The sequence below is a fragment of the Centroberyx affinis genome, unplaced genomic scaffold, assembly GCF_046629955.1.
Source record: "Centroberyx affinis isolate AG114_WGS23_722 - 3 ecotype Tasmania unplaced genomic scaffold, CSIRO-AGI_Caff_v1 ptg000582l_1, whole genome shotgun sequence".
NCBI classification, from domain to species: domain Eukaryota; kingdom Metazoa; phylum Chordata; class Actinopteri; order Beryciformes; family Berycidae; genus Centroberyx; species Centroberyx affinis.
The window spans coordinates 6,353-20,969 of record NW_027279222.1 but is presented as its reverse complement, the minus strand read 5'-3'; the positions used below and the strand labels follow the sequence as shown (position 1 = coordinate 20,969).

Genomic DNA, 14,617 nt, shown 5'->3' with positions numbered 1-14,617 from the left:
AAGAGAAACAGGGAATGAGGAGAGAAACTTGTGAGCCAGGATGTGATTGCTTGCAGCAGGAACTTTATGATATGCAATCACAATGGTTCTATAGGTTAGATACAGGTGATGTCGCCAACACCACATCACTGGTCCCAGGACAAACAGCATATGCACAAACCTGAACTTCAGAGCATCCACTGATCCACTGATGAACTTATTAATGGATCTCCTCATGGAGGAGGAGGACACGCTTGGTCCAGTAATGCAAAAATATTTCAGTAAAAGTAAACAACCTGCATTAATAGGTTTATTTAGGTAAAAGTATAGAAGTATTAGCAATAAAATGTACTGAAGTATCAAAAGTAAAAGCACTCATTCTGAAGAATGCTCCCTTTCAGAGTGCATTAACCTGTAAGAAGTATTTTAATATTGTTGGTGGTCCATGTGGTGCGAGGTCTAACTGCTCCATATACTGTTGGATAGTTTAAACTCTAACAATGCAACAATGCATATTGTATGAGCTTTTTGTATGTTTTGCATGTAAAACCTTATTCTGCAAAGTAACTAGTAACCTCAACCTCTAGCCTCATCAGATAAATATAGTGGAGTAAAAAGTATAGTGAAGTAAAGTAAATATAGTAAATATTTGCCTCTGAAGTGTAGTGTGGTAAAAGTATAAAGTTTCACAAAATGGAAATACTCAAGTAAATGTACTTAGTTACTTTCCACCTCTGGCAAGGTCACGAGGGCTGTGAGCAAGTGAAAAATTGCTGAAATTACGACCAAATCAGGCGGTGTTTCCAGATGTTCTGCATAACATTTTACATGTAAACTAAACAGAACGTTCTTGCCTCTGAAATCAATTTGCACTTGTGCTACTGCAATGCACATGAACACGTTCTCCTAAGAGAATAGCGCTGAATTACTGGTGAAAATTGGCAGGGGACTGACAATCCCTGTATAACTCAGCTGATAATTAGGCTGTTCTGTTCCTGTGCTTGTTTGCACATTAGCAAGTCGAGAGAAGCCAAGACGGGGTGAGAGGTTGCATTGTGGTATAGCAGTCAGCAGTCACAGACCTGTTGAGGCAGTTTGACACCTAGGGACCATACATATATACTGTATATACAGTATATTTGGTTATATATATATATACAGTATATAATATACAGTATAAAGGTATATCCTGTATATACACAACCAAAGATTTAGAAGTGGATTAACTATACAAATGCAACATTATACATTTATGTATTCATTTCATTTTAAAATTATAGGTTGAGTTCACAAGATTTTTCATTGCCATTGCATGCATTATGAATAAAGAGGAAAGCAGCCTGGCCTCCACCCAAATACCTTTATAACCTGAATTGCTCCATCCACTCCGTCCATTGTAATTTTATGTTCTCTCCCTGCTGCTTGACCCAGATAGTGGAGTGGAGAAAGAATGGCCGCTGGTACAAACAGCTGCACAGCCTAACCTGCAATAATGAGCTCAGACTGCAGAGCAGACATAGCCTACCCACCGGAGTATTCATATGCTTGGATGGTTGATTGGCTTGTGTCCTACATGTCCTACTGCATAACCATCGTAAATAATATAATTATTTACGATTATTTATGTAAATTTGTGAAATACAACATATTATCACTTTAGTTGAAGGATTATGCTTCTCTATGGGTTGAGAAAATTCTACAACCCTTGGGCTTGTAAAACCTTTTAAAAAGTAATTAGATAAACTCAAAATTGCATGGTGGTTAAGCTAAAAACAAGGGTGTGTCTCTTAGGGTGTGTGTCGTTTCTGAAAAGTTGGAATTTGAAGATACAAGATTTTCACCCAACAACAGCAAGCAATATTGGATTCACCTGGCTGACAAATATTAAATGCCATGTGCCACGTGTAAGATCATAGCATTACCTATCCTGTAAATATGGAAATTTGGGGTAACAAGATGATAGTGACAGACACACACAACCCACCAATAGTCCTCTCAGGTTTTTATACACACACACACACACACACACACACACACACACACACACACACACACACACACACACACACACACACAATCACAGTTAAAGCTGCAGCAGCCTCCAGGGTTGAAAATGAGAGTGATCTGGTAGACAGGCAGTTTACAGTGTGTTTCAGACGACAGCATACACCGTTTGGCCGAGTGAGACAGAGGAGAAGGCCATTCTGTGCCTGCTGTTTATCTCTAGTCTGCTGTTCATGAAGCTTTGAAGGTTTCCCATTGCTCAGTTGAGCAGAATACAGACAAACTTTTAACAATGCTACACAAGTACGAAGGCAATGGCAGTGTTGCTTGGAAATTATCCTATGTGCTTTGTGAGTTTCAATAAAATTACACAGATCCGTTCCTTTCTCTAGATGACTCACAGCATCATTGAAAGACAATAAACATTTTCATCTATAAGCAGCATATCAATCAAGTCTGCAACAGAATTGTTCAGGGATTCCTGCAAAAAAACTTAAGTGAAAATATGTTTCCAGAAACTCAGGACAGAGAAAGAGTAAATACCAACTGTGTTGAAAACTCTGTTTGTTAGTCCTAATCCAGGCCCTCTAGTCCCCAAAGACCTATGTATGCTAAAAAGATTAGTGTTCTTCCCTTTGGGTTTAGCTGGTACTAAAGTGCAGCAGGACAGCAGAGGGCAGAGATTTGGGGCAGGAGCCAGGTAGCAGGAACTACGGTTTCAACTGTAGCTACTGTATGCACAGACAAATGAAGTGCAACTCCAAAAAAGATTGATTCCTGAAAACAATAAACATCGCTGATTTGTTGAAGTTTTGTAACATCAGTGTTGGTGACATTTCAACCTTATATGGCACTTAAAAGTAGGATTGGGGATGCAAATATCTAAAGAAAGCTTTATGTTGAGTGCAATTAGATGAAACAAGAGTATATCAATAGTATATGGTAGGTCAAAGTATATCATAGTATATCAACTACATTTGTCAAAATGCAATCAATGGCATCCAAGATATTGTGCGTAACGTACAGACAATTAAACAAATGTTGTAGCACCCCCCTTAGGGCAACAGTGTAGACAGAGTGTGTGACAGAAAACCACGTCACCATATCAGACCTCCAAACCAGAATCAATGGTACATGCTCTAAATCTAATTTGCCAATAATAAACGTGCCCTCAGCTTATTTGTTGGAGCAAAAACGAGGAGAAGCAGGGGAGAAACAACACAGTCTTTGTGATGACTCATGTGTACTTTTTGGATGAAAACAAATCCCACCCCAAGGCCAGACAGCCAGTCTGTATTATGCAAGCTTTCCCCAAACCTGAACATCAAAACATCCACAACTAGCAGCACTTGGGGGTGTGTGACATTCCCTCTAAGGTCGATAGGACATGAGGAAAAGCAAAGAGATCCTTGGCCTCAACTAGCTCACTTTCTTTCTCTCTTTTTCTCTCCCTTCCTCTCTTTCTTTCTCTTTCTCCTCTGTTTCTGATATGCAGTTCGATGCCCTGGCATGGATGGACAACCATACAATGACCACCAATGCAGATAAAAGAAGGAAAGCCAGTCTGACCAGTGTGTGAGTCAAAGCAAAGAAAGAGGGTTTCTGTAGATGCATGTAAAGGATGTGACCAAATTGCGAAAAAGAGAAAGAAAGATAAGTGATGATACAGATGAGGAGACAGAGACAGGGAAGACGAGAAAGACAGACGTGTGTTCCGATCGGCTCGCCATATTGAGCCGTGACATAACGAGAACAACATCAGTCATGGTCTTCATTGCTGAAAACATCCTGGTCATGTAATCTTAGTTAAGCTGTTTATAGATGGATTAGATTTCTAAAAACAGTTCTTAGGCACAACAGTCCATCAACAACTGCAGGATCTTAGTCAACTGCACCCAATTTGTGTTAAATCTCTAGGTCTCAGCACCTGTTTTGCATATTCGTGAGAGGCAAAAGAACAAGGGATGGTGGGAGGAAACATGTTGGGAGTAGCTGACACATCAGTGCATCTGTGTTTCTTCAGCAGTTAAATGTAGTTGTCACACAAACTTGGTCCTCTGGGTGTGGCTGCCTGATATCACCAACTCTCAAAACCTCACACTGCTTCTGCTAGTTACAGTATTACGTAGTGAAGACATTGATCCAGCGACTTTTCCAGCTTTGATCACGCCACGCTGATGCATCATCATCTAGCCGCACAGGTAATTAGAGAGGAATCCCTAGCTGATAGAGACTGGAGCCGGACAGGAACTTTGTGCTACTGTTACCACTTTGATGTTCCCTCTTCTCTGCATCGCCTGGAGCAGGAAAAATGGCCAAATATAAACATTGATGGCTCCTATAGGGAAATATTCACCTTCCTGGGATGGTGCCATGTTACATAGTATGTTATATATATACACACGACCAGTCAAAAGTTTGGACACACCTGATTCAATGTTTTTCTATGTATCTTAAAGCCATTTTGATCTAAAGGCTTATGCTTAAATGCTTGAAATTTGTTTCTTAGTTGATGCCTATGTATGAATTTCTTTCCAAAGGTTTTGCCTTTCCATAAAGGCAAAGGGCGGCTACTTTAAAGAATCTAAAATATAATATAGTTTTGATTTGTTTAACACTTTTATTTGGTCGCTGCATAATTCCATTTGTGTTATTTCATAGTTTTGATGTCTTTACTATTATTCTAAAATGTGGAAAATAGTAAAAATAAAGAAAAATGCGGTGTGCCCAAAATTTTGACTGGTAGTGTAGGTACTGATGCTCTAAAAACTGGTTGCACAGTGAACTTTATGTTTCTTTATGCTTAATCCACTCTCTGCTCCTCTCCCCTCCTACTGCAATATCGCAGCTCTCCCTTGTGGAACAATGATGAAACATGGTATAATTTATTGAGCGACTGGAAGAGGATTTAAGTTTGTTTGAACCCTAACGACAGACAGTCTGTGTCATGGAAAAGAGTGCTCGTGTGCCCGATGCTTCCCATTACCTCTGAAGTCAGACTGAGCGATGCGACTAGACGACTGTGAGCTGGCTGTGAGAGGGAAAGTGATGAGGAAGAAGGGATTAGACCACAATATATTTCATAATCTCCAATCTAAGAAGACTTTGTGGGAGAGAAAGTATCAGATGTTTTAGCTCAGCGGCAGGATTAGAGTATAAGGCTCTATCTGTGTGGTTCTCTGGCTGTCTTTTTCCCCCTTCTCTTTCTCCATTTTGCTCACTCTGTTTCCGGGTCTCCAAGTGTCGGCCTTTGAATGTGATTATGATCTGAAGCCATCAAAGCCTCAGTAATTCGGTTCACTGTGAACTGACTCAGAGAGAATGGTGTTACAGGGGAATACCAGTAAGATATTTTCAGACACTAGCTTATTCTGTGTTAGTGCTTCCTCTTTCCCGTTTTCCATAGCCAGAAACTGACTTGTATATTTTTCTTGGTTAGGAACTGATAGCAGTGCCATTAAATAAGGCTTTCTTGGAAGTATAGGTTCAGGCTCATGCAGTGTTTCAGGATCTTCTCTAGGCGACACGTCAGTAAGATTTCACACTCTTGTTTCTTGGTTCCTAGCTGTGGGCGATGGGAGTGTATACAGACCGAACTGTCTTAGTCCAGAAAAATAACATGTGGATTCTTTAATTGAGTGGTTTTCCCTTTTAACACTGACATGATCAGGACCAGGAGGAGGCTACAAGGCTTGTGATTGCATCAACAGATAAGAGTGACTTTCAATCAATATAAAGCACAACATTAAAGCCTACATGATGTTACATCATGTAGGACAGTGAAAGTAATTATTTGACATACAGTACAGAGTCTGTCACAATATATAGTGTGAGATAAGCTCCTTCAATAGCAAGAAGTGACAGTAAATGTGATGCAGGCCTGTGTTTTTAAAATCGATTACATACATTGACCGCAGTGAATGGGATCAATCTATCTAAATGTGCACAAGATGTCAAGACATTCTTAATCCGAGTTTGACACTCTGACCTTCTCATTCTATATGGATTAAAGTCAGTGTTTGACATACTGTTTGTGCACAGGACAGGTATTACACATCGAAGAGCTAGACAAACACGTCAGTGGATTATTGACAATTCATGGTCATTCTTATTGACTTGGCTGCCGCCAACCACCCAGCACACTCCACCTGGCCTGATATGTTGCACCCGTATTGTCATCAATGTTGGATGTTGCAGAGAAATGGCCAGTGTCTTGTGGTCCGCGCCATTCAGAAACAGCTGGCAATCACAATTTATCAAAGCTGTAAATCAACTGAGAATACATCAGTGGAATTACCAGGAAGCAGCAATATTAAAATCCTTTATGTGGTATTAAGAGGACGGCCTTATATAATGCAGCGCTCCTCTGCAATGAGATAATACCCGACACTCTCCACAATTACATTACGACTGCTCATCTCCACTATAGGCACTCTGAGGAGCTGAAAGATGAATGAACCACAGATCAGGCAATTAACATGCAGGCCAAACCTGGGCTATGATCTAAGAAGACATTTAACGGCATGAAGTAAAAGCCAAGTATTTCTCTGCTCCTGCTTTGTATGAGTTTGTGATGCACGATTTCTACTCAAATTCAGTCTCTACACAGGTGTGAGATGTAAGGTGTGAGTGTGAGAATGTTCCCAGTCTGCTGTAGAGATGTTGTATCTCATGGGACTGGTTGAAGTTGGCCTACAGCACTAATTTTAACCTTACAATAACTGCTGTTGATTCTCTGATGCATTAATTAATGTTAATAATAATAATACAAATAATAATAATAATGTGATACTTTATTGATTCTTTTTTCTTTCAGCAGCGTAAATGCTTACTTACACCGGATTTAAACCAAGGATATCTCTCTCTCCTTGTTGCTAAGTCAGGTAAACAATTCCTGGAACAGAGACAGGAGGTCTTTTCAGCAAAGCACCCTTCTTCATTCTACAAGTAAGAAGCTGCCAAAGCCAACTGAGGAGACTTTTGACCAGTTTTTTTTTTTTTTTTGTGGAGCAGTAGAAATCACTTTAGCCACCTGTGCTAATGAGGCAGGTGGCCATGCCTGCTCTACCTCTCTCTCGCTCTCTTAGTGAAATTACGATGGCAGTTACTCTGCATCAACCTATGGGCAATCAGACAAATTGATTCAGATTCAAAAACCATTGGATGAGCTAACGACATCTGGCAAGCAGATTAGTCCATCTCAGCAGAGGCAGGGTGGGGGGGTTAGGGAGGGAGGAGAGCAAGGTGCGTATCGTCAAACACACTAACTTTGACGGGAGATGTTTTAATATTTTAGGTATCTATATTGAATGTGCCTATATCCTGTCAGCCTTGCTCTGATAGCCATTCATCATTCACCTGAGTGAAGGAGCAGGAGCATTTTGGCTAGAGCAATCCTCTTAAAAGTAATCAATTTCACTACTTGAAATTGCATGTGCAATGAATGATAAGGGGGTTCTGCGTGCTGTAAGGGAATGAATGGCTGTGGATGAAGGGACTGCAAATCACACCTGTCATAAGAGGGACACACACACGCACACACACATTTCTGAAGTCATGCTGTTCTGCTTAATATAATAAAGGACTGAGTTGGTCCGTAGTTGATGCTGACTAAAGTACTAGCACTTAACGTTGTTCTGGCCGCCGGACATTTGAGGTTGTATGAGGATGATGAGTGCCTTGCCAAAAGCATGTTCCCGTCATTCAGTGTGTTGTGAGTGTATACATGCTGTGTGTGTGTGTGTGTGTGTGTGTGTGTACTTCCAGCCAAGGTTTAATCTCTCCCAGTCTAAACAGCCCCCAGAGGACGAGTCCCGACCATCTGCCCCCAGTGCTCATTTTGACCTACTCCAAAACGACAAGGACACTGAGGCAGCGAGCAGCATCTGCAGTCCTGCACTCCGTCTGTCAGCGGCATTCACACACGCGGCTTTGTACTTCTGAAGGTGTCCAGAGCTACAAAGTCTTTGAAATGAATCGTATTCCATCAAGAAATCTGAAAGATTTAATATCAAAGGCAAACCTACTCTCAATTTTTGCCTTCCTGCTAAAACTAAGAGAGTAAACACCATGATTCTGTTTCAAAAGCAGGAAAAGCTTTGCAGCCAAGTGGAGATTTGTTGTCAGGATGAAGGCATGATCCAAAGGTATTTTACTTCAGTTAAATGGTGGATTGTTTTGTCAGATGACATGCAATTTTGACACTTGAGCTGAAGGCTATTTAGGCTATAGCAACCTTATATAACCTTGGTAAAAGGACAGAAAACTGCTTTTTTCCCCAAAAATTGTAAATAATGGTATGAAACCAATAAAAGTTTGCTTGTGGTAAGTGCATGCAAAGACAAGACAATAGCCACCTAATGGCACAGAGCACACATTACACTGGACAAGACGACAAGAAGGTTTTATGAATGAATAAATGAACCAATTTGACAACTGGTAAAAATGTTTTAAAAGGGGTTAGGGTTAAAAGATATCTTCAAGCACAAATCTAAAAATGAATAAGATAAGAAGTCAGAATCTTTAAGTCAGAAGTCAGAGCACTCAGTTTTATGGTGTTGCAAAACACCACTTAGATAGGCCGTCTTGATGCTTTCATAATCTACTACAGTTGACATCAATCCATACAATTTTCCATCTATGAGCTCTATTATCATGATAAAACCTGACCCTGCTTTATTCAAACATGCTGTCACTACATGCTCTTGCATAAATACTGCCAAAACATGGATATTGGCATGACCCTTCATTTCATGCCCCAGATGATGCAAACAATATTTCAGTAGCCACAGCCCCATTGTAAATCCCAAGCCACTACTATGAATTGGCCATGGCCACACCACCGCACATACAAACTCAATACCACTGTTGATAAACTAGGGAGTTGATTCAATAGTCAACTGACATAATTGCATATAAAACTAATTTTCTATATTACAGGTTTATGCAGTTTGGCAGGCTACCAGTGCACTCAAGGGCACGTATCTGAGTGGCAAATGAAAGTTTAACATACTGCTGTGTGCATCTGGACTTCAGCCGTGGTAAAAAGAGATTATGATTCTCTATAGAAAGCACAGGCTGTCGGACACAACCCCAAACACTGGAAATCTGTATTATCAACTGTGTACAATTCACAACATCTTACCAATTTCTTAGTAGGTTCAATGATGTTTTTCACATCACTATGAGAGGTTGCACTGCTTGTGATTCAGACCTATAAGGTGTACTGAAGAACAATTAAGAGGATAGTGGCTAATGCATGGCATGACAGGTTCAAAGTTGCATGCTGGCCTTCCTCCAATGAATACCTATCTACAACACATTCAAGCCAAGACAGCATTTCTCCTCTGGGCCTATATAGTGTATTTTTGTCCTTTGCAACTTTATATACATCCTACTAAGGACATTAAAGAATTGTGATTTCAGTCTCATCATTGTCACTCACTGCCCATAGAAAATAAATATGTAGAGCCTGCATGTAACACTCTATCCTAATTCAATAGGGACAGTTGGGGATTACATGCCTTGCTCAAGGGCAGTTTGAGAAGCAGTTTTTGAGGCAGGGGGAAGCTTTTACTTTCCAGTCAGTCTGGTGATTTAAACTGATGACCATTAGGCACCTGCCAGCTGTCTAAACAGGATGGGCTCATCATCAGCTCTTAGAGCATTGATTGCATGTTTTGCTGCATAGCTGATTGCACCTGTATAATGATGACCTACCAAATGAATTATTAATGCGTACTCTGGAATGTTCAAAACATATTAAAATGTATTTATGCATCACAAGACAAGTCCAGTGACTAGTGGCACATTGATATGGCACTGCATGGAACAGGATGGGAGGATAATTTAGAGGAGGTGTCAATAGTTGTTTTCCACAGAAAAGGAAGTGAAATTAAATGTTTTTGAGGAGCAAGCCTGCTGCAGGAGTGAACCCTTTATGCTGTAGCTCTCTTTTCACCTCAGGACCACTCCAATTGTTAGCTTATTGATTAGAAATACTTAATTTTTATTGCGAGTTGATGGGGTGCTGCCTCCAGGGACCCTGTTTCCTCCTGAATCTATGGTTTTCTAAATCCAGCATTTGCCCTTTCTGTTAAAGCAGGCAAGAATATAATAAGGAGGTATTTGTATCCAGGACCGATCCCAGGCTTGTTCATTAGTATGCTCCTGTTCTGTCTGCTGTCTTCGCATAATAATCACTCTCCTGCATGCCTCCACTTGGACCTCAGATGCCGCCTCATTATTCACCAGTGTAGTGTAATCATGTAGCTCAAATGGTGGATTAAAAAGCAAAAGGTCATTGTCCACCTGTGTGCTCTGTCAAACACCCACGGAGAGAATGTGTGACATATATCTGCTTTCTACACAGTTACGCCTCATGCAACCATATGTGTAATTTATGTGTTGATGTGTTGTGAGGTTAAGGGGGGAATCCAAAGTTTGCTCCTTTACTCTCAGTTTCTCTTCTACTTCCAGGCCTGTTTATGTCTGACTCGGTATGCAAAATGATGAGGAATCACATGCAGCAGATATTTGGAGACTTTCACACTCAGACATAACCAAAGTACAGATGATGTGTGGTAAATGTGGAGCAGGGCATGATCGATTACTCCCCCTTTATCTATTTCAAATATGTTCAAATATGTTTGCATGCTAGCATTACCCAGATATCTGGCACCACATCACACAAACACAAAGTGCTTCCAGTTTCCAATTCCACAAGGTAGATCACATAAAGATGGATTACTCTCTCTCCCTCTGGTAATTTCACTGTAGATCAAGCGTATCAATTATTCATTTGATTTGCCATTACACTCCGCCACACTGTCCTCTTACACTATTTTTACAAACATGCAAATCTGTGTTGTTTGGTTTAACCTGCACTCTCTCTTTTCTCGCTTAAACGTATTTTAGGTGCAACAGAAAAAAAAAAAAAGCTGGCTAGCAATGCTACCTCATCTGTCACTGGCATGGAGTGAACAGGTGCAGGCTTTAGTCCGTGCCAACCCAAAAATTAGAAATGAAACAAAACCATTTCACTTTCCCACCATAGGCTACTTCTCCATTTGTTCATCACAGAAAATAACAACAGCTTCAGTAATGACCAGTAACATAATTAAAGCCATTGAGCAATAATCATTAGGTAGACAGCAGATAATTACAATCACCTATATATTTTCTTGAGCAGCCATGCATTATGTTTTTATTAATGGATATATTTAGCCTAGAAACTATTGAAGACTATTGAGCATATTCATAATTACTTGTATTAGTACAAAGTGTGTACTAGCTATTTTCAGAGTCTGTGACAGTGTCTGATCAACTGTTATTCATTCTGAATATGACTTGTGGAAACACAGAGACTACTTTCTTCATCATTACACGCACACACACTGGCATGTACATATAGAATATGGTCTGTGCCTGTGCATTGCCACCTGGCTGTTTACCTAGCAGAAGACGTGAATGTGTCCATTATAAGCCATTATTTACAGTAATAAACAGCTCCTAGAGATTGGAGGGTCAATGCTGACTGAATTTCCACTCACTATAATGTAACTATCCTTGTAATCCAATTTTTTACCATAATCCTTAAAAACAACAGGTCTTGGGAGAAACGCCAAGCCAATCAGTTGATGCAAAATATTCTAGATAGAATAAAATCCTCCAGTGGCAGAGAGAAGTTTTTCTCCTCCAAACACACAATAGACTTTGTTGGACTTCATCTGGGGTGTGGAGTTGTATCTACTACTTCTTCCCCTTCTACATACATATCACTCATTGCTCAGTGCCCATTCTATGTAGCACTAGTTAATAATTCAACCTCAGACAATGACCCACAATAAGCCAGAAATGAACAGGTGTCAAACCAAAAAAGGGAATCATCAGCAAACATTTACACAACATAGGTTTAAACTACAGAAAAGATAAGTGTAGACATCAGCTCAGTAGCTCATTGTATTGTAGTATTGGGAAATCCCTATGATTGAAAAATTAATTTGTCTTAGCAGCACATAATTAATCCTGCCTTGCAGCACTGGTGGATTTCAGAATTTTCCTTGTCGCATGTGTCACACACACACACACACACACACACACACACACACACACACACACACACACACACACACACCTACACACACACACAGACACACACACACACACACACACACAGAGAGAAAAGAAATCTCACTCACATAGATATTTCACTCACAAGCACTTTTTCAATAACCAATGAAAAAAAAATCTGGGAAAAAAACAATTTTGGTGGTTCTGCCTCTAATGTACAACAAAGTCAATGTAAAAGTACAATGCATATCCAAGGCATATTTGCACGGATGTTTGGATACACTCAGACTGTATACACACACACACACACACACACACACACACACACACACACACACACAGAGGCACACACTTGCACCACTGTGAATGGCAGATATTGCCCATGGCGCGATGTCCTTGATGGGGAGAGACATCAACATGAATGAGTCTGAGAATCAAAGGCTGGCTTCCCCAGACGCTCTGCACTCTGCACGCTCTGAGCCTTGTTGTAGAGTGCTGAGGACGCCTTTGACGACGTATGACTCTACAGGCAGAGGCTGAATGTGTGGCGAGCCACATCTGGGGGGTCTAAGGCTCCATCCCGTGACTGTAATGACTCATGTGCAAAACCCAGGAGTGAACCAACAGGGAGAGGACAAAAAAAGTCTGAATGCTGGTCAGACAGATGGAGGCTGACATATGCAACCCCAGGAGGTCCTGTTGCCCAAACATGACCGTGCCTGAGAGCCAAGTGGCAGTGCCATGGAGCAGACGGATCCTTGACCGCACTGGGGGAGCGCGTCTATCTGCTGTTTCCATTCTCTCAACACATGGACCATCACTCTTCCTGCCACAGGTAACAGCTGCAGATCGGAGCGGCGCTGAGAGAGTTTGCAGGTTCATTCCTCTGTCCATCTCTCTCTTTCTCTTACGTTCTCTTGCTCACATACAAAACTGGGCAGATGCAAGGACTATAGCACTTACCTGCACATCCCTGAAATTACATAATCTTATTTCCCTAACTTTGAGCGTGAGTGCACACACACACACACACACACACACACACACATGCCCTCACACGTACACTCACCCACACTCACACTCGCCCTTGCACACATACGTAATTTGACACACCCACATACACACACACGCACAGTGCTCTCGCATCAATCTGTGAGGTTTCGTCACTCACCCTGGCTGTTGGGTCCCCCCTCTCCCTCCTCGCAGTCCGTCATGTTGTTGAGCATCCCTCTCTCCTCCTCAGGCTGTGGAGAGTAAGACAACTCTGGAGCTCTCTGTGGGCTGGAGCCACGGCAGAAACGACAAGATGCGCTTTATTTCTGCCTCCCTCCTCTTGCCTCTGTAGCGCAGCAAAAAAAAAAAAAAAAAAAAGCAGTGAGGAGAGGAGAGAGATTTTTTTTTTCTCTCTCTCTTACTTGTCGTATCCTCTCTAGCGTGTTGCGTGATTCCCTCTTTCTCTCTCTCTCTCTCTCTCTGTCTCTCTTCAGGAGGAGGATAGGGAGAGTGAGAGAGGCTGCAGGGTAGAGTTGATGATGGTGCGCCTCTAAGCGCGGTGTCACACACTCACTCACATGCACGCTCTCTGTCTCCGTGCGCTACTCGGCCCCCAGTCAGTTTAAGCCTGATGACTACATTCATCATGCATTCAGAAGGTATTATCTCTCTCTTCCTCCCTCCCTCCCTCTCTCTCTCTCTCTCTCACGCACGCTCATCATCATCCAGCATCTCATCATGAGAAAGGGATGGATGGAGAGGGATTGAGAGACAGAGGGAACGCACATCAAATGACAAAGTGCTGCCTTCTGAGATTAAGCATTTCCTTTGATGTTCTTTTCAGATGGAAGACAAGATTCCATTTCATTACTGCTTATTCATCCCTCTTTTGTTATCCCCCCCCCCCCCGCTACTCTCCTTTATATTTTCCTGCATGGTTATGGCCCATTATCTAAAGAAGGGCTGCAGGCTATACTTGTATAACTCTCTGTGAACTTACCGGATAGAAATGCAAGCCTCTCACAGTTACCACACACTGGTTGTGCTGCCTTGTTGTGCTGCCCTTGGAACATGATTTTGGATGGATGATCCAGTGATTCCTAAATTTTTACTTTTATGTTTTTCTTTCTTTCTTTCTTTTCAATTCTTGATTTCTGTCTCTACGAGGAGAAATTTATATTAACATTTTTGTAAATAAAACTGAACTCTGAAACAAGCAATCGGGTGCTCAGAATGGATTTGTAGGCAGTGGGGTAGATGGGGAACTTATGGTTGCAGTGTCCTGTCCTGTAAATATTTTAAAAAAAAAATTGAAAAAATAGCATGGACTTTACATTAAGGGGTCATGTCAAAAGACCTTCGCTGGAGCTTTTACTAGAACACTTAAGTTAATTTCAGAGGTCTCTTCTCAAACCGTAGTGTTTCACCAAGACAAAAACCTTCTGGGAATGAGTGAGATTTCTATCAATAAATTACACATATTGCTGGGGGATCTTGGCAAGGATCCTGAGCTCCAGCTGAAAATGTAATCTGTGGGGAAGGTAGCATCACTTATGAAGAGGAGAGATGG

At 41.3% G+C, this 14,617-nt stretch overlaps 1 pseudogene; it reads right to left on the bottom strand.

The window, feature by feature from the left end:
• LOC139643349 (solute carrier family 12 member 5-like) overlaps positions 1-13,280 on the bottom strand; it is a 59,256-nt pseudogene extending 45,976 nt beyond the window's left edge.
• Between the last annotated feature and the right edge of the window lie 1,337 nt (positions 13,281-14,617).